Genomic DNA, 20,193 nt, shown 5'->3' with positions numbered 1-20,193 from the left:
AAAGGCATGGGGTGGGGTGGGAACTGGGTGGAGGGGAGCTATGGGGAGAAAAAAGAACAACTGTAATAATCTGAACAATAAAGACTTATTTTTAAAAATTAAAAATAAAAAGGTGCTTATCACTAGAAAATAAAATAAAATAAAGTCTATCTTAAGGCCTAGCTGGCATGGATCAGTGGTTAAGCATCGACCTATGGACTAGGAGATCATAGTTCAATTCCTGGTTAGGCCATATGCCGGGTTACGGGCTCAATCCCAGATGAGGGATGTGCAGAAGGCAACTGATCAATGATTCTCTCTCATCATTGATGTTTCTATTTTTCTCTACCTTCCTCTCTGAAATCAAAAATATGATTTTTTAAATAAAATAAAAATAAAGTGTATCTTAGTAATCACCAACATGAGTAAATATCCAACTGAAACAAATACATTTGTATTTTCTATACCTTTGAAAATTAGAACCAAAAATATGAACAGAAACAGCTATCTAACAGCATCCTTCACACACACACACACACATACACACGGAGACACACACACATATTCCTGAAATTTCCCTGCTGCTAACCTGTTAGCTATTTGAATAAACATTATTTCTGCCACACACATTAGCACCAACTAGTACCTTGTAGTCAGTTAAAAAAAATCTTTATCAAAGTTAGAGCATGGTATTATTTTGACACCAGACAGTCCTTTGCTTTTGTGTGGAATAACTGTGTTGCCTGAACAGTGTATGATTTTGCTTTTGTGCAGACAATCAGCAGGTCATTAGCGTATCGTTCAAATCGCCCCGAACTCAGGATGGAACCCCAGGGACCTGAAGGCAGAATAGACTGAAGAGAAGATGTGGTGTTGCTGACAGTTACCTCTGATGGCAGTTAAAAAGGTATGATTGCAACCACATGACAGCTTAATGCAACAGATCCCTGATCTGTTCACATGACAAATTCTGATTAATGGGATTAGTAATCATTATTAATTTTTAAGTTTTGGTGGAGCAGTCCATTACATCCTACTATTAGAATACTGGCAGGGTCCTCCATGAAATAACCATGTTCTATCATTATTTTACTGCCTCTAGTTCTACATATTGGTGGACTTGATATCACCCATAATTTATTCAGATGGGGGTGGGGAGAAAGTCCTACTGCATATTTAAAAGGTCCATGAAGAAATTTTTGCATTAGAAAGTGAGAGTGAGATAAACTGAAACTAGGTATGAGCCAGAATTTGCCATTTTCACCCATGGACATATGCATGTACACAGACACACACACACACACACACACACACACACAGGATGAGGTTTACTTCACTATATCCACATCTGGCAATGATGTGCACATAGTGAAAAGATTTCAGATCCCCTCCAGAAAGCCCTTAGGCTACAAGGAAAATCATCCTACATCTAATAAACCCATCTGAGATATATCTCCCATATGGCAAAGCCCTGTTTTGCTTTATTCCAACAAATTGGTCTTTGGATCCCTCTCACAGCTGCTGCTGCTATTGTTTAAGATGGATTGAACCCTGGCAATGGGCTCGATACTGTGCACTGCCATCAGGACTCCCCCATCACTGGGCTGCGCAAGCACTGTGATGTCACCTGGGAGGAGTACTGAGCACCTGGGGTATTTAAAGTCCTAACACATCATAAACACTCAACAGCAACAGCAAAAAAAAAAAAAAACTTAAAAAAAAATAGAATATTCTGGGAATAGGTTTCTAAACCAGATTACCACCAAGACAATTGTATGTGAAAATAGGCAAATGAATAAGTAGCTTTTCCTCAGAATACTTTGCTATTCTCCACTACGGTTTGGTTTAGATTGAGAAACACGAAGTGTGCCAGCTAACTAGCACAGGAGGCACAGAGATAAATGTGCCCCCTCCATGGTGAAGTGCCCCTCCACTGGAGAAATGGGACACCTGGGATTTCCAAGCAGGCTCCTCTACCATGGCAATGGCATTTAGAACGTTTTTATACAACTCCATATACAGAATTCAATCCTGGGAAAGGAAAACATTTGCTCTTCTTAGTAGTTTTTTCCCAGCTTTATTGAGGTATAATTAACACATAAAATTGTAAATTACTTAAAGTGTACATCATGACAATTTGATACACATCTATACTGGGAAAGGATTTCCCCCATTTAGTTCATTAACACATCCATCACCTCACATATTTATCATTTGTTTTTCTTGTTGAGAACATTTAAGTTCTACTCTCTCAGCAAATTTCAATTATACAATACAGTGTTATCAACTGTAGTCACCATGTTATATGTTAGATCCTCAGACCCCCCCCCTTCCTATTTTCACCACCACCACAAATTAAGTTACTTGATTTTTTTTCATAATTTATAGCTTCCTTAAGTAGGAGAATCATCTTTTTTTATTTTGCTCTGACTCTACCAGAATTGGAGGATGTTTTCAATATGCTAAAATTAAATAAATAAATAAATAAGAACTGAATTTATGCTCAATACAAAAGAAAGCCTATTATAGCAAGCCTATAGTTATAATTCTAACCTCACGTATAAAATATATCACAACTGTCACAAAATGAAATGACCAATACCGGGAGATAATTCCAAATCCTTTTGATCTAACTGGATAGGTCATCACAGGCACATGGCCAGGATTTTCTCAACACTTTGAACTGTTCAATATCATTGATACCCTTGTGGGAGGGTTTTCCTTTCCAATTTTATCAAATTTCATCATATTCCTTTCTGAAATTTAAATAAGGTAAGAGGCCTTGCCTGGTCCATATTAACTTGGGACCGTTTCTTATTAATTTGGGATTGAGGAGCTCACTCTTCCTCCTTTTCCTTTTCATCTTCCTTACTCTACTAGCCTGCTTTCCCTCTGGCTTGTTTTCTTCTAAAGTTAAAGTTATCTTTTTCCATGTTTTGAGTATTAATTTAAAAGCTCCGTTTTCCTAAGCTCTAAGAAAGAAGAATAGCAAAAAAAAAAAAAAATGTATGGATGATAGGATTGAAAGGATGAACAAAGATGAAAAAACAAGAATGTTGAGGCTCCCTCAACGTTTTTGTTTTTTGTTTTTAGCTTCTATTTCTGTGGGTGGCCAGAAACTGAGAAGACTTCCTAAAAAGACTCAAAGGAAAACAATGCTCAGAGGAAATAATGCTGAAGAGGTGTTAAGAGACACTGTTAAAGGGAGCAACCCATCTCAATTTTCTTCTTCCTCTGATCCCTTTCTACAACCCATTTGCAGTGGCAGTTATATTCCTGGTGGGACTGAACTTTTTGGAAGCTCAGAATACATAGAAGTCAGGGGGCATAAGGTAAAATTCCACTTACCAAAAAAAAGTACCTTCCCCAGGGCCTCTAGATTCATTGCTCAAGTGCTTTCCACTGCACCCCACCCATCCTCCCAGGCCAAACACACACCACTGGGCCACCCCACACCTGAACTTCTGGTTGAGCCAGTAGAGCACTGGAAGTTTGGAGGCAGGACCAGAAACTCAGCAGAGCCCCAGGCAGTGGCTCAGCTACCACCTCTACAGTACTGGGAATGCACTGTCCCTAAAACAACCCCCAGAAAGTTGGGTAGGAGAAGCAGCTGGAAATGTCAGAGACAATTGGGTTGGCATCAGAGAGGCCTCACCCACCTTCCCACCAGGCTCTAGTCTTGGCTATGTCATAGGGTACAAGAGTGTCCTGACCCTGCCTCCCAACTTCCAGTTAAACCAGAAGCTGGACATTCAGGGGAGAGGCCAGGAATGTGGCCAGCCAGGTGCAGGGACATTACTGCCACAGTTTCCATTATGGCCCACAAGCACAATCTGGGCCACAGAGTGTGTTTATTTAACAGAAACATTCTGAGGATCTGTTTGAAAAGAAAATCTTCTGTCCCAGACTTTGAACAATGATGGTTGTCATTTGTTGAGCACTTACTATGTATGGGCTAGACTCTGTACAGTAGGTCATTTCATTCTAGCAACCCTATGCAGTAGGTACTATAATTATCTCCCTTTATATACTAGAAAACTAGAGTTTAGAACAGTACAGCAACTTGATTCAGGCTACTAAAGAGATCCAGGATCCCATTGCAAATAGATCTGACTCCAAAACCACATATTTTAATCATCAAGTATAGAAAACCAAAATTCTACGCCTTTGAGGGCACTTTTGCTGAATGGGATTTTGACCATATTTTGTTAGAACAGAATTCAGTAACTAGGCAGATAGCACGTAGTTTTCCTCTATCTGTCAATGTGCCTGAGGACAGAAGTAGATTCTAAAAATCAGATAAACAAGCATCAGAGATAATCCACTCAGGAAACAGAACAGAAGGGAGTGTGTAGGTAGGAATGTGAATTCTGGGCTCATTCTATCTGGCTCAGAGTTGATTTCTCTCAAGCTTAAAGCATTTCCTTGTCTTTCAGAAGCAGGCATACATGAAATAGAGCTCCCATAAACTTTAATCACAGCTCTAAATAAACAGGTCACATACATTAGTATGATATACCCAGGAAATCCCTGAAATGTAAGCACTTAACTCATGAGTTCTTAACTTTCCAAGTCACATGTTTAGGAGAGATACTGACTGATGGACACCAAGGAGAAGTACTGAGTACAAAGTCCTGGGAAAGTCCTGGAGACTTTCTGAAGAAAACGGTAGATGCAAGAAATGAAGACAAAGTCAACACTGCCTTTGTGTCTCATGGCCCTTAGCTCTTAAAGTAAAAGCACCCTTATGATTTTATAGGAGTTTCAATAATAAATGTAATTGATAATTTAACATAATGATAAAATAAACATGTTGAGACAGTTTTCCCTTTCCACAGAGGCCTTAAGAATTCTCATGATAATGACTTTGGGGGCATTAGAACTATTTATAAAAGATTCTAGTCAACCCAAACTGCTATTATTACTTCCCCTCCCAGCACCCAGGCACTCCCTGGAGGCTCCTATTTGTATATTTGTGGTTATTAAGGGAGCTCCAGCTTCTGGTGGGGAAAGAATGACAGCAGGAAGCTACCAGCTTCCTGCCTCTCTCCAGGCCTCCCAACCCAATTGTCGGGATTACTCTCCCCTTAGTGAACTATGACCTAACAGCAGGTGCTCCTTCCCTTGTCCTTTTTATCCCACAGGCTTCTTAAAGAAACAAGGATATCCTTCTAGAACAATGGTCACACAAAAAAGCAAAATGAGGAAAGTCAAGGACCATGCCTACCTCAATCTCCATCAAGAACTCAGAGACCTGAGATCTTATGAAATGGGTCCAGGCCAACAGGGTAAGCCAGCTTCTTATGTGGTATAATTTAGAGAGAATTAAAATTCCAAGATATACATCCTCTTTCCTTTAGTCATTCAGCCAACCAATATTTACTGAGCACCTGCTGGGTAGGGGTTTCTGGAAGACAGAGATACAATGTTCATAGGGTTGCCAAATTTAGCTAATAAAAATCTTGTATTTGATCCAATAACTCTCCAGTGGTTCTCAACCTTCTGGCCCTTTAAATACAGTTCCTCATGTTGTGACCCAACCATAAAATTATTTTCGTTGCTACTTCATAACTGTAATGTTGCTACTGTCATGAATCGTAATGTAAATATCTGATATGTAGGATAGTCTTAGGCAACCCCTGTGAAAGGGTTGTTCGACCGCAAAAGGAATTGCGACCCACAGGTTGAGAACCGCTGCGAGTCTAACCTCCCCATATGGAACTTACAATCTAGAGCCCTATGCATTCTGTAAAAAGTTTTAAATCCTTTGCAAAACTGATTTATCCTCAAAGTGTACAATGTGAGGGGAAATACACATAAGAGGTGAGTTTTGAAAAGGAAAAAAAAAAAGAGAAATTTCCAAGATAAGGCAATCATTAGAAGAAAGTCACAGAGGAAGTAACAGTGAGTGACCCAGTACAAGGCAATGACTACGTGTCTGCAACTTGGGGTGCAGGAGGTCAAAAAAGGGATCCGAATGAAGAAACTGTTGGTGAGAACTCAGCTGTTTCACCTGCATCCAAGTTAGTGACAAGTCGGCCAAAAGTGTTGTCAAGGTTGGTGAACATTTCACTCAAACCTGAGCAGAGCATCTAGTGGGATCTCATGCCAACTTATGGTTTGGGGTGGAAACCATACAAAATGTGCTGGTTTTATAGGGTTTAAACCTGAAAGCAAGAAAATGTGGTGGTTTGAACCATATTTTCTTGGAATATTTTAGGCACTCAGGCATAAAAATTCCCAGTCAGGCTTGGGAGGTCCAATCTGAAACAATAAAAAGTTTTCACACTATCCTTTGAGCAACCACAAGGAATAGACTTCCAAGAGAAGTTGTAGCCTCTTGTTTGAATGTCTTTTAAATATGGTTGATAGATGGACCAGTTAGGCCATATTTATGTGGAAAAAAATGATTTGATATTTGGAGGGAGGAGAGAAGGCTGTCTTTTTCTGGATCCATGTTATCCACATGGGAAAAACAAATCAAGGGTTTTTTTTATACATGTCAATGTGCTCATCATAATGCCAGTTGAAGGATTCGTTCCGTTGGCAGAAATTACTTGGTCAGTGTGCTATGAGTGACTCCATAGCTTGAGTGAGAGTGGAAGGGGTAAAATATTTTTTTATATGTCAGTTATTAAAGTCACCTCAAATTTTCATGAAAAGATATGAAGCATTAATAAATAGGAAGGTGCCACAAAAGCAGTGGCAGAAATACTGTTAGAGAAAGACAAATACCATATAATCTCACTTATATGTGGAATCTAGTGAACAAAATAAACTAATGAACAAAATAGAAACAGAGACATGGATACAGTATATGGAACAGACTGACAGCTATCAGAGGGGAGAGGGAAGGGGGCACTGAATGAAAGAAGGTGAAGGGATGAGCCAGAGAACATATACATGTATCCCATAAACACAGAAAACAGTGTGGTGACGGCCAGAGGGCAGGGTGGAGGTGGGCAAAGGGGGAGTGGGAAGGAATGAGGACATCTGTAATAGTTTCAACAATAAAAGTAAGGTTAAGAAAATAAAATTATAAAATCATTAATAAATAATTGGAAAAATAAAAAGTGGCACAAATAGAAAGAATCATTTGCATGGCAAACCTTATCATTTCTCTTACTAGTTACCATTTTCTAATCTTAGGATCCCATAAACCACCCACACTATCTTACGCCCGGGGCAAAATACAAATTCCTATCTCTTCATTCCTTCCCTTTCCTTGATCTCCTTTGTCTGAACAGGTAACTGAACTGCCTCATGGGACTGTATAAGTGTGGGGCTAGGGTTGTGTTGGGTTTTGAGCAGATCTGACTCTGATGGCATAGGATTGCCCTGCCAGGTGCAAGAAAATAGACATGAATTTCCCCCAAGCTTTTCTTGCAACTTCTGTGAGGCCCATGCTCTGAACCAGCAACCAAATGAAAATTTCTTCATTGTTTACTTTGAAGAGAGTAATATTCCTTAATCATCAATGGAAAGTCTATTGTTCTCACAATGAAGTGGAATTTCTTTTTTTTCTTCATAAATTTTGTATTGTTTCACTTTATTTTCAAGAGGGCTAATGGAGAGATTATAAACAGCAGTTATGGTTTACAAGAGCAGAACAGTAGGAATCATCATTATCACTTAATTCATATATTTATTAAGTTATTCCAGGAAAATCTAGTTAAATTTGGACCTTGTGCCTTTGAAACATTTGATAATTCCAAGATGAGAAATTGGTTTAACTTTTTCTTTCATAGAAGAAAAAGAGTTTACAAATCTAATTAAATAAGCTTTGCAGGGGGTGATTAATCTTAAGAAAACAAACTGCTTTCAAACACTCCAGTAATAACTGTTTCTGAGGATTAATGAAATGATTGCAAAGAATCCTAGCCTACTCCTTAAAGCAGACCCATTAATGAGGACTTGGCCACATATTATTGGTTCCTGCTTGTGTAAATATTTACTATACAGTAGATTCCAATATTCTATAATTCTGACATATCATACTTTATACCCATCTTCCCTCAAATTAACCTGCCACACAATGAAGGTTTCCCTGTTTCTCTTCAAGAGTTGTATGAATCCAAGATGCCAATGAGACAAGCCTAAATGGTCTTTTAAAGATGTTTAGATCCCTCCAATGTCTATTAATGACTTTTACATATACATATGTCCTTTAAACCAATGGCATAATTGATTTTATTGGAAGCCCACTTGGCCAGGACATTGTGATAGTTGAAACCTAACTATTAGCACTCATGTAGGTACTCCAAATCACTATCTGAGACCATGCATATGCCATATGTGGAGTAGTATGGTCAGGTGTCAAAGATTTGTACAGATAACCCAACTTATCCATGAGTCCTGAAGATATTTTATCTTAAAAATACCAACAGTTCATTACAGATCCCAAAATCAAAACTCTTCATAAAGTTACTATGGTAATAAATGTTAGGTTCCTTTGAGCCCTCTCCTTGAGGAGTATTAAGTAGTGAAAACTAAATGTACAAGAATACATCCAGTTACAATTTATTTATAAATGCAAGCAAACAGAAAGGAAAGTTTGAATATTTATTCCTTCTACATACATATATTAAGTATTTACTATCTACCAAGCTCAGCTGTGAGCTCTGAGAAAGAGAAATATTACATTGTGCTCACCACAGCTGATAGTCTAATTAGGGAGACAGATAAGTAAAGCAACGATGACAATAAAAGAAATAAGCAGTGGGTGCTATGGAGGCACAAAGGCAGACACCTAATTTCAAGCATCAGGGAAGACTTCCCAGGGGAGGTATTACTTGAGCAGAATTAGAGAGGTGAGAAGTTAGCCAGATGAACCATCCCAGGTGAGTGGTTTCTATAACAAGAGCATAGCTTTTGCAGAAGAAACCAAAAGGCTTGTTAAGCATTATGTTCATGTTAAACATTAACTAGTAGTCTTTGAACATTTACTTTTCACAAAACACCTTGCTAAGCATTTTAGAGGCATTTCTCTTATTTAATTCTACCAATGCCACATAAGTTAATTCTATTGTTATTCCAATTGTACAGAAAGGAAACTGAGACTCAGAAAAGAAAAATAACTGCCTCATGATTATCCAGCAGTCTCACTCCAGAGTCCAGCGGCCTCCTAAGCCTCCTCAGGTATGCCAGACTATGGAGCTTGTCTTTCCTTGATAGACCATGGGAGCCACTAAAAATTTTAGATGAATCAATTAAAAGTAAGCCTAACAGTATTTTCGTGAGAAAAAGACCACCTTTCTCTGCTAAATTATTTTTTAATCCTTTGGTTCAATACGATTACTTCCTGGTTAAATTTGATTTCCGCCTCATTTAGAGAAAGAATGGTGACTTTAAAAGGCCCTTTTGGGCATGTGGATCATAAGCCCCAGAATCAGGAAGGAGGCAACAAAGATGCTGTTTCACACAAGCAGGAACCTGTGCTGCCATGTATTACTCTGATAGGCCAGACAGAAACCAGCGTGCGTTGTCACACTGTGCATACATGTATGACCCATCATTTATACCTGTTCTCATTGAGATGGGGTCAGACTGCAAAAATCCTAATACTTTAAATTCAGAATACTTCAATATTTTTTGCATTATAATTGATGGTTTTTAAAGGACAAGATTTGCTTAGAACCATGTTAAAGATAAAAGAGTGGAACTATAGTGATCTAAAATTATCTAATTTTCTAGAAAATTACTACTTTCTACAAGCTGCATAAACTTTAATTAAAAAAAGACAAGGAGGCCTATTCTCTCTCCTAACATCCATACGACATGCCAGGCTCTTTGGATTCTGGTAAAAGGAAAAGAGCAGACTGAAGAGATTAGAATTTTTAGCAAAAATCTAAATATAATTAGGATGTAATGCTTATTTCCATCTTTAAAGACCAACAAGTGACCAACATTTGTTGCTTTTCCAGAGAGAAAGTAATTTTGACTTTAAAATATATGTAAAGTTCTCTTATAAACTGTAGAGCCAGGTTAAGTCAAAGGTAAGACAATGCACAAATCAGCTCATGGGAACATAAGATAGGAGGTTAGGTTTTGGGGGTTTTGTTTTGTTTTTGTTTTTGTTTAGCTAAATACCACCAAAATGAGCATTCCTGGGATGCTTAATGCAATGCTTTATGTATCTGTAGCCAACGAAATGTCCCTAACATCTTATAAACAAATATTTTGGTAGCTTCCACTACAAATTCTCTAGAACTTGATTATAATAGTAACAGATTTAAAGGAATGAATGGATCAACGAAAAGGTAGGCCACTAAGGTGAGAACAGGCTTTGAGTCTGAAAATTACCTCAACCATTTAGAGGACACAGTGTATGGCCATAAAAGATTTCTCTGCCTAAACTGTGTGTGTGTGTGTGTGTGTGTGTGTGTGTTCTTTCACCCGCTTTTCCTCTTTGTCCTCTTTCTTCCCGAACTCTCTCTTTCTATTGCAGTCCTTCTTCAAAACTGTGCACCCAAACCAGTTGTCTAAAATCACCTTAGAAGGACATATTTGATGTAAAGCAGTTTATTGTAAAATTGTCCTACATGTACAAGCATTTGGGTAGCCTCGGTGTCAGAGTGATTTGGGCTGTGATGGAGGCTGGCTCATTGAGGTTAAATGATAATCAACTATAATAGGGATGATTTGAAGCAGAGTAGCTTTCTATTTTTTCTTAGCAAATTTAGATATCTATGTGTTCCTCCCATTCAACAAGTTCTGAAGAAAGCTAGGTGGCAGCTATAGCTTTATTAGCAGCCTCTTCAATATAATATTAATGCTCTGTGCTATGACAGGAAACCGAGAAGGGGAAGAATGTGTACATAGCACAGATGTTTATGATTATGCACACATCACTTGTGTTGAGTATGTGGCTCAACTATACTAACTATGCTAACCAATTAACTATATATTGAAGGTGGTTTGAAAAGTACTATAAAATTGATCTGTGTTGTATATGCAAGCACAGTAAAATACTGCATTGTTTGTCTAAATATCAGGTAGCATAAAATATCCCTCTAGGTGTTTGTTTAGGGACATATTTGGATTGTGAGCATTTTAACAATCATTTCTTTCAAAGCCACAAAACATCACACTTTTTAGTTTTAATAAAGTCTAGTTTTTGGCAGTTCTTTTATCATATCTGTCATCTCCTAAGCTTTGCTTAGCCAAAACACTCAGACTTGAATTTTGAAATTGTCAATATAGGCCTTCTAATCTTTAAATCTTAAATTATCTAAGCAGATTAACTACCATTATTCTATGCCTTTCAGACTCAGGGGTAAAGAAAGGAAATATAGCAAATTTTTTTTAGGCAATTAAGTTGCTGGGAGGTTATGAGGCATGAACTTGGAACATGGTCTAATATATTTATGTAAATAACCAGGTAGACAAAATGAGTACATTAACTCCAATATCTAGATCTATAATATAAAAAATGGTTCCATCTAAGAAGTATAATCATCAAGTTTTAAATAAAAAGTTATCCACAGTTCATATTGACATGAACAGTTTGCTAACTGGCAATGGATGTCCAGAAGCCAATGGAGATATCTTGAAAACACAAAAAAGAATAAGAAAAGTAAGAAGAGGGGACTCCTCTCAGCAGTGCCTATCTGTGTGGTGACCTGATTTCTGCTATGATCTCCCTTCAGAGATCAAAGCAGGATTAACATGGTTCTTTACTGTTTGCATTGCACATTCAAAGCTCAGGAGACTTAAAAATAAGTAAAAATGCCCTAGAGCACAAGGGAACCAGAGTTTGAATGAGGTGAGTTAACAGTGCAAGTACTAACTAGGAAATGTTATTTGGGATTTGGGAGGCAATACAGAATATAGAGTAGTTTGTATTTTTAAGAACATTTGCTTTCTCTTTCCTAATTTTCTGGGGCAAGGCTTTTGGCTAGTTGATGAGGCTAGCCCTGACTGTCATAGTAATAAGTCTCCACAATGACCTGCTAATTTATTAGGTTTTGCAACTGCCAGTGCACATGAAAAAGGGAAGGGAACCCTGAGCCTGTTTTCACACCAAAGCACTTTCACCTTACAACCAGCGTTTACACAGAGGATTTAAAAGAAGGGAAAATCTTTTAAAATATCAAATGTTGAGCTTTTGTGTTTCCACGGCGTGTGATAGTCCTGGGTGCTGGAACCCCTAAAGAGTGAGTGTTCCTGCGGCCTTTCAGAAATGCCCGTTCTTTTGTTGAGGAAAAAAAGGCAAGTCCCATATTCCTGGGATCTCAGAAGGTGAAGGAGAAAATCGCTTTCATTTTTAATACTTAGTGAATACATCTCTCCGAGGGGAAGAAAAATCTCCCCTCCCCCAAACTTGACTGTGATTTCCCAGCATTACCTAGAAGAGGGAGCACCTGGGTGTAGCTAGATCCGTTTAATAAGGACTCTGTACTACGGGGGAGACCCGGCTTGCGGGGGTGAGCTCTGAGGTTCTCTCAGCCTGGGATGTGACTCCACCGCCTCCACTCTTGGTTTCTATAGTTCCACTCCAAACTCAACTTTTCCGCAACTCCGCACGCCCAGCCACACAAAGACACCACACAGCAAGCAGTTCCAACACCGGCAGCCCATTCAGCAGCGGAGCCCTGCCCTGCCTTTGTCCTGCGGGCAACTGGGTCGTGTTGGCTCTTCCAAGTTCCTTGGGGTTAGCCATCTAAGACCATTTCTTTCCTTTCACCACCTCCTCCCCCTTTCCCTGCCCGACCCTGGCTGGAGGCCACTCTCCAAACCGGTCCAACGTACGCAGCCAAAGCCCAGGAAGAGGCTCGAGACGAAGACCCCGCAGGATGGACCCGGGAGAGAGGTCCTGATCCAACATGATGCCAGGGAACAGGGGGTCTTTACCGCCCGTACCCCCGCCCTGGCATCCAAGGAGGTCCCACCTCCTTTTGCGTAATGTTCATTATGCCGGCCCCACGCGGAGCCTGGGGAAGCTTGAAGTCAGGCTCTATCCCGGGGTAGGGGGTGGGGGTCCCCTCTGCTGGAGCCCGGCAGCCCCGCCCGAGCGCCCACGCCTCGGCTTCTGCGTCCTGGCGGCGCCGGACTCCCGCAGCGCGCCCCAAGCTGTACCTGGAGGGGAAATTCACCGAGGAGCCCTGCGAATTGCCTCTCCCGGGAGAGCAGCCGGCTAGGGGAGCTTTTTGTCCGAGCGCAATTCCCAGGGCCAAGGATAAAGGAGGAGCAACCTCTCTCGGTGCCTAAACTCTACATTCACCTACAATTATTTTAACCACAACAAACACAAGCAAATTGGACTTTCTTAGGCCGTTTCCTTGCTTTATTTTGCTTCTTTTGATGGGGTGGGTAGCTTTCTTATTATCATGCTAATTTGTTCACCGGGAAATGTTCGCCTGAAAACGGATTGTTCAGGAACTGGCTGGCTGGAGGGAATCACCCTAAAATACTACTGGAAAAGTTCAGGGCAGCAATATCAACTCACCCTCGCCTTTCTCTCTTTCTGGATTGACACTGTTATTCTCTCTGCAGCCCTGGTTTGCCCAGCAGTGGCCTATCACTCCGGAAACAACCGTGTAGCTAAAAGCATAGCAGTTAGAGACCCACAACTCATTTAAAAAATGTTGTTTTAAAATACTGTCGGGTTTTTTAAATTTTATTTTAAAGTACCAGCTGAAATCTCAAATACAACTAGTCCCTGTATTTTACAGGCCTTTATAGTACTGAAAATTTTCTAACAGCTGGTATCTGACTCTGAAACACAAAATATTAAGTTAGAATTCAATAAAAGTCTTTAATATTTAAACTCAGTGGAGGCCCTACAAGTTTCATAGTTTTTGTCAAGAAATTGCTAATGTGTGTGTATGTGTATTCTAATAGGTTGTATTTTTTAACTTTGGACATGATCCCTTAAGTCCCTATTAAGATACGATCTAGCAAAGAATCTACATTTTAAGGAAGGGAAGCTCAGGCTTACAGCTCTCTTTGTTTCATATCCTTTAGAAGCGCGATGTACCAGCTCTTTGACTTGTATTTGCTAACTTAGAAAACTTTAAAGGTAAATTTGGAAAATTAACTTGAAAGAAATACATGACAAAGGGTGATTTTTATCTTTATTTTTTATTTTGAGGGGAGCATGTTTAAATTAGTTAAAACCTACAGGGTAATTAAATTATGTAGCGCCCTGAAATATATAATGGGGGGGCACTTCACTTAACAATACTTACATAGAAGTCTATACCCACCAATAGCCAGCATTACTGCAAATTAAATTCAATTGAAACTCTGCTGAAAGAGTTTATTCTCCTGTGTAGTTTGGAATTGTGCGAAGGTATGTATGTACAGGGTCTATGTATATGTAATGCTTATACTTTATATATATTCAGACATACATCCTTTTTAAATGTTTATGTGGTTAGTCACTTTAAGAGCATCAAAATAAATTGTACGTTGGCTTACACTGACTCCCAGGTATTCCCAAACACTGATGAACAAAAATCTTTATATTGGAAATGAAGAGCTCCCCATTTAAAGGAGAGAATGGAAAGGGGAACTCGATTTATTCTCATTTGTTTATCGCTAGACGACCCCCCCTCTCTGCAAATTCATTTGAATAGCTTTCAAGCTGGAAAATGGAAATGTGGCTCCTGCCCTCTATTTCAGCGGCAGCAGCAGCGTCCTGGCAACAGCGCAATTTTCTATCATCAAGGATAAATGGCATCGAACAGAACATTCTGATAAAAAAAAAAAAAAAGGAAAAGAAAAGAAAGAAAAAAAAGCTTCAGTCCAAGGAGCCCATGATTGCTGGCCTTCCTGTCTGTCATCCCTTTACAAAATCCTCTCCGCAAACCTGAGCGGCATGCTGTCAGAGCTAATAACGTCCTCTGAAGGGGTGGGGTGGGGGGCATCGCAGTCTCTGCACAATGTTCCCATTTATTAAATCGAGTGCTTATTTTAAAATTGCAAATATCTTTGTTTGGTTCACTGCAAATTAAAACCAAGATGTAGGAAGTTACATGATGCAACAATTATTCGTGACATAGCATAGAATCAAACCCCTAGATCGCCCTTCTGGGTAAGGTCGATGACGGGAAAGGGGGAATCTGGGGGAATCCAGGACAAGAGGTTTTTTGGTGGAAAAATACAAGTCCGTTCGCCCTGCAGGTAAGCTGAGAGTAATTGAAAGCCAGGGGAGCGCCGCCTGTTTCCACCAGGGAGAGAGAGTTGGCTGCGGTTCTGGGAGCGCGTGTGGGCGCGGTCCTCCCCGCGACGCTGCACGCGGGTTGGCCGGCCGAGCTGATGGCAGAGCCCCCGAACTTTCCCGGGAGGGGGCCTGGGACGTAAGGGTGTCTATTTCTCGCCTACTGAGCTCCCTTCCCAGAGAAGGCCATTCTGCTCCAAGTACCTGAATCCCTGGGGTCCCCGTGCCCGCACAGGGGTCCTGGAGAGGTTTAAAGGCCACCCTTGGAGTCCTCCCCTTAGTCAGTCGTGCGCTTCTCCCGCAAAGTGGGGGCTCAGAGCTAGAAGAGCAACCCCCCACCCCGCAGGCTTGCAGATACGGGTGTTGATTTGGCGGCCTGGGCTGATGCCTGAAAGTGGGCAGTCGGGCTTTACTGGCGACCGGTTCTAGTGCCCATCGAGTTCCCGGGCCATCCATGCTCCTGAGCTTTGAATGAAACCCACACGGCCCAGGGGGTGGGGGTGGAGGTCGAAGCCTAGTGGAATGGGGAGCAGCGGTGTTGACACTCTAAGATCAGTATTGTTTGTTAGAGGATTGATAGGGAGAGAAAAGGGTGGGGACCTAAAATGAAGAGAAAATCAGATCTTCATATTCCTTGAAAGCGGGTCAAAAGAAAAGGAAATGGAGCGGTGTGTAAAGCTCCCTAATTGCGGAGACACTAGGAAGAAGGAGCCAAAGACCGAAGTCTGGATGGCAGAGTTTGGGGGCGGAGAATCAGCTTGGTTTGTAAGGAGCTCAGGCTGAGAACGGTGGGAGGAGGGGAATGATGAGGAAACCTTTTGTTTAATGAGGAAACCTAATTATTGCGCATCTGGGAGTCTTGGTCCCAACTACCAGCGAAGAAGGGTACCCCCTCCCAATGCAGTGCGCATGCCCAGCTGTCGGATTTGCATGATGAGGCGCATACGTAGCGGCCAATAGAATCCAGCTCTTTACTGAGCCCCGGGTCACATTGACCTCTCTGTTCCCCCACAATAGGCCTTTAAAACCCAGTTTTTTTTAAAAAAAAAAGAGCGTTTTAGTATTGATTCTCACCTTCGCACGCTAGATGTCTGTGGCAAATAGATACATTTTACAAATACATTTACTACAAGCGAGGGTTCAAGTATTCAGAATTTAAGAAAAGTTCGAAGGCAAAGAGGAGTCTGTTCAAAGAGCACTGGCGGGAAGTCGGGGAATCCAGGGACTGCTGCTTGGAGCCCTGAGCCTTGCGCCAATGTTGAACCGTTTCTGTCACATGAAAATCACACCCACCCCCGTGACCAAATGCGTCTCAAAAGCAGAAACATTATGTGTACATACAGGCCCCAAACCCGGCTCTTTCTCCATCCGCAACCCCAGACCTCATAGTTGCCAGGGAGATGGGAAGCTAGAACACCTCGCTCCCTTTCCCAAATACCAAAGCAGCCTGTGTGGTAAGAAGCATGTGCTAGCTTTCACATCTGTGAAATGGGGCTCATTATAGAAGGGCAGAGGGAACTAGGAAGGTAGAAGTGTCATGAATCTCCAGCTTGTCCACGCCTCTCCCACCTCCACCCAAGCTCTGAGGCTGGAAATGACGAGGTTGATTCTCTGGGGCTGCAGAAGGGGTGGGCCAGCTGGGAAATATTACCAGTCCTGCCCCTTCTGCCCACCAATCCTGCTGCCCGCCCTCGTGGCAGCACCATCCTGACAGTTCCCAACCACCCTTACTCTTCCTACCATAGATCCCTGCCAGAATTACTGCCCACAAATGGGCCTGCAAGGCCCGAGAGAGCTCTCCTGTCTGTGACATGAAAGCTGCTTGTTCATATCACTGAAATAAAACAGGTGGGGATTATTAGTTGCAGTTCCTCTCCCCTTTTGTGTAATTCACAAGTCTCCAGTGTAGGATTAGGCTTCAAATGCATTTGGTCAGGTACATACTTTTTAGTGCCCAGCTCAAACAACATGATGCTTACAACCATCAGCAGTGCCTCTGTTTTCTCTTTGGTATTTCTTTCTCACCCTCCAGGCCTACAATTATAACATGGTTTTGTGTGTGTGTGTGTGTGTGTGTGTGTGTGTGTGTGTTTTATTTTTTGAGAGTGTGAACCCCACCCCACCAAAATTCAGGGCACTAAAGAGTGGCTTCAAGGTCCTGCCCATTAATCTAAGATCAGTATTATTTGACCAAAAAGTATTAAGTTGACATATACTGTTTTGCATTTAGCTGCCAACACCCATGTTCATTTGTGAAAGAGATATCCCCTGAACCTTCAGAAATGCCAGCTGGTAGTGTCTGTATAGAGTAAAACACACACACACACACACACACACAAAACTTTATCACAATTGTATTAGGGACTGTCTTTGCAAAAATTAAGCTTTCTTCTAAAATGGCCCAATAAGCCCTAGCCAGCTTGGCTCAGTGGATAAAGCGTCAGCCTGCAGACTGAAGGGTCCCAGGTTTGGTTCTGGCCAAGGGCACATGCCTGGGTTTTGGGCTCAATCTCCAGTAGGGGGTGTGCAGGAGGCAGCCAATCAATGATTCTCTCTCATCATTGATGTTTCTATCTCTCTCTCCTTCTCCCTTCCTCTCTGAAATCAATAAAGAAATGTATTTTTAAGAATAAAAATAAAATGGGCCCAAAAAACCAAATAAGCCTCCAAGAGAAGATGGCCATGTTATTTAAAACACTCTTGAACACTAGATTTTAGGCTTTTTCTTATAATTGACTTATGTTTAAGGAAACTAATGGTGCATTTGAAAGGAAATATAGATGCCCATCAGTCAATAATCTTCACTGCTTCCGGATGAAGCAAAACCTCTTTCCCTGTCTCAGGACTGGCTGTGGTAAGTAAAAGGGGTTTTCTTCTTGAGCATTTTGGGTAAAATCGAACTAACTTAAGTTTCATTTTCATGTTCCAGCCTCTTTCTTGAGGCAGGTTTCAGATTCTCCATGAAGCTAACTTTCAGGATAACTCACCATCATCTCTGAGAGAAGAAAAGACCAGCAGGCTGGGAGTTAGGAGAGGAAACACTGAAGTGTGGACTCAAGACTGTGACCTGGAACCCAGCCTTGGCCAGTTTCAGCCTCTGGAGCTGTAGCTAACAAACATCGCCAGCTCTAACCCAGGCTACCCTAGAGCCCTTTGTCTCCCATCTGTGCAGGCCTTGGGATACCTCCTGGCTCCTGCCCATCCCAGCAAGCATAGCAGGTCATTAGCACCTTGTGTCAGCAGGGCTTGTTGGTCAACCAGCTGAGCTGGGAGAATGTCCTTCCCACGTAGGGCTGTCCCCATCCGGTTTCAGTTGGGCCTGGTGCAGTTATGGGGAAATGGTAAAGGAGGGTAAGGAGGAAGGCTATTGAGGAGCACTACAAAAATGCTGTTGACAGTATGGAGCCTTCTGGGAACCAGCACTGTCCTGCGAGAGGCCTCTGGGGCCAGTGCCCACAAATCAACTGGGCCAGGACAAAATTCCTAAGCCAGTGGTTCTCAACCTGTGGGTCGAGACCCCTTTGGCGGTCGAACAACCCTTTCACAGGGGTCGCCTAAGACCATCCTGCATATCAGATATTTACATTATGATTCATAACAGTAGCAACATTACAGTTATGAAGTAGCAACGAAAATAATTTTATGGTTGGGTCACAACATGAGGAACTGTATTTAAAGGGCCAGAAGGTTGAGAACCACTATAAGCCCTCATGTTCTGAGTCATCAGGAATGGGGGTAGTTCGGGTGTGAAGGAGAGCGGCTCCCTTTTCTCTGGCACAGGTCAGTCAGGGAGCAAGGAGGAGGCTGCGGGGCTTGGAACTCTCAGTGCCACTAAGAATTCTTCAGGCGCCTTCTCTGGCCGTCTATGCCTGCCTGCCTGCTCTCCCTGTTGATCTCTGGTGCCTGGGACCTCCTGACCAGCCCGTGGGGGTTATTCAAGGACACTAACGCTAATCCAGGAAGGGTCCCTCTATCTCCTCAAGACCAGGAAGCCAACCCAAGCCACTCCGCAGGAGAGCAGCAGAGCGTGGGAGTCCCAGGCGCTGGGGCAGGTAGAGCAGGGCGAGCGCGGTGCCCGGGCTGACGTTTTCAAACAACAGGGATTACAGGCTGCATCTCGAATACGAATTAGCCTTCTGTGCTAGTGTGACTTCGCTTTGAAACTCAACTTGTCAACGTATGGTTTTAATTAAACATCTTCCGGCCCCGAAAGATTACATGTTTTGTAAAATATATCCTAGCATGAAATTTACTTCCACGATCTGAAATTAGGTTCCTTGTAAATATTTTCATAAAAAAAGAAATAGGAAGGGTGTGTGTGTGAGAATGGAGCAGTTCACACTCGCTGTGTTCCTTTTAAACCCTCCTACCAGCCGGCCCCCTCCCTCCACAGGTCCTGGGAGGGCCCGCCCGCCGGGCCAGGCAAGAAAGATTCCGCGCACAGGACGCGCCAGTAACCCGAACCCGCCTGCAGGCGCGACCCGCGCAGCGTTCGCAATTGGAGACAAGTTAATCCAGCACTGATTTGTTTGGGATCCCTCCGCCGGACGCCGGAGACCCCCTTGGGCTGTTGCTGCAGACACCTGCCTCCCTCCCTCCCCACCCCTGACCACTGTGCGTGTCCCAGAAAAGACGGAGAGAAGGGGTGCAGAATGGCTCGTAGCATCACTTAAGACAGCACTTCAGATAGAAATGTAAAGTTCTCCTTTAAGAATTCCTCACTGATGTTTAAAACAACAGCTATGTTCATCGACAGCCGCCCTAGCAGACGGTCCCAAACTTCTCCCTCCCAACCAACCTCAAAGCTTCCCTAGACCGACCCCCCCACCCTGGGGGGAGGTGCTTTCTATCACCTGGCTCGTGGCACCTATCACACGTGGCCCTGGGAGGGAAAGGACCCTATTCTCGGCCTGGGGGCGGGGAAGATGCCTGCGCGCTTTGCATCTTTTTATTCAATACAGAATTGAGAGCTGGGTCCCCGCGGACATCTCCTTTCCTAAATACTCTCTGAAAAAGCCGCCAATTCTGGCGGGATTTGCTGGATTCGAGAA

The 20,193-nt window shown here is 42.2% G+C and overlaps 2 long non-coding RNA genes across 3 annotated transcripts in view; one reads left to right on the top strand and one right to left on the bottom strand.

The window, feature by feature from the left end:
• The window catches only part of LOC102247288, a 17,676-nt gene extending 12,479 nt beyond the window's left edge, over positions 1 to 5,197 (top strand). Inside the window, exons 2-3 of the long non-coding RNA XR_314176.2 lie at positions 754 to 886; positions 5,124 to 5,197. This is a non-coding gene — a long non-coding RNA (uncharacterized LOC102247288). The remainder of the gene's footprint in view (positions 1 to 753; positions 887 to 5,123) is intronic.
• The window catches only part of LOC106727788, a 39,910-nt gene that overhangs the window by 12,168 nt on the left and 7,549 nt on the right, over positions 1 to 20,193 (bottom strand). Inside the window, exon 1 of one of the 2 annotated variants that reach the window (XR_001364042.1) lies at positions 5,207 to 5,409. The exons of the other annotated variant lie outside the window; for it this stretch is intronic. This is a non-coding gene — a long non-coding RNA (uncharacterized LOC106727788). Of the gene's footprint in view, positions 1 to 5,206; positions 5,410 to 20,193 lie in introns of those variants that run through there. 2 annotated transcript variants of the gene reach the window in all.

This window comes from Myotis brandtii, unplaced genomic scaffold, assembly GCF_000412655.1.
Source record: "Myotis brandtii unplaced genomic scaffold, ASM41265v1 scaffold48, whole genome shotgun sequence".
Lineage (NCBI taxonomy): Eukaryota > Metazoa > Chordata > Mammalia > Chiroptera > Vespertilionidae > Myotis > Myotis brandtii.
This window is presented reverse-complemented; position numbering and strand designations above follow the sequence as displayed.